The sequence below is a fragment of the Sinocyclocheilus rhinocerous genome, unplaced genomic scaffold (genome assembly GCF_001515625.1).
Source record: "Sinocyclocheilus rhinocerous isolate Xijiao unplaced genomic scaffold, SAMN03320098_v1.1 scaffold82, whole genome shotgun sequence".
Lineage (NCBI taxonomy): Eukaryota > Metazoa > Chordata > Actinopteri > Cypriniformes > Cyprinidae > Sinocyclocheilus > Sinocyclocheilus rhinocerous.
The window spans coordinates 1,888,184-1,888,887 of record NW_015644168.1 but is presented as its reverse complement, the minus strand read 5'-3'; the positions used below and the strand labels follow the sequence as shown (position 1 = coordinate 1,888,887).

General features: G+C 41.2%; 1 protein-coding gene across 4 annotated transcripts in view; it reads left to right on the top strand.

Moving 5' to 3' along the window:
* The window catches only part of nectin1b (nectin cell adhesion molecule 1b), a 229,683-nt gene that overhangs the window by 79,706 nt on the left and 149,273 nt on the right, over positions 1-704 (top strand). The window lies entirely within an intron of this gene.

The following is a 704-nucleotide window of genomic DNA, read 5'->3' as shown; positions in this document are numbered from 1 at the left end:
TAATCGATAAATCTTCATTTGAAGTGTCAAATTACTTTCAAAAGGTGATTTACTCTATTTTAACTGCTACCGTACACATCGTACACACAGTTTATATCTGAACTATAAACTTTTATCCCAGTACTTCTGTGATTTGAATGTTTGCAACACAGAAATAATGATACTGTGTGGCTGAAGAGACTGTGAAGCTGTTTCATTCATGAAAGACAGCTGCTCTCTTTAGGTCAGCGGCAGCACGAACGCAGATTTAAATGCTCAAATCACACTGGTGTGATCATACTCTGCACGGATGAACCAAGTGATCACAACATTGATCGCACACGTCAAAGGTGGAGGAATGAACCAGACGAATCATCTATTAAATTAAAGTGCTTTGTCATGTTGGTGGTGACACCTCTCTTGCAACATGTTTAGCTATCACAGATATTATACTTAGCTTTTTTGGCTTCTGATCGCAAATGTAGCCAAACTTTGGAGCGCTTAGATTAGCGAGCAAGGTCCTGGCAGATCGCTAGATCGGGTCCTCACTAGGGCTGGTCCGAATACCATTTTTTGAGCTTCGAAGCTTAGGTTGTAATCAAGGCGTGCCTCACGCGGGCAGGGCTTATATGCTCCGAGAACGGACACTGCACTAGTGATACAAAACACACAGGTCTGTTAAGAGCAATACTTTTAATATAGACAAATTATTATTAGGCTGGGCT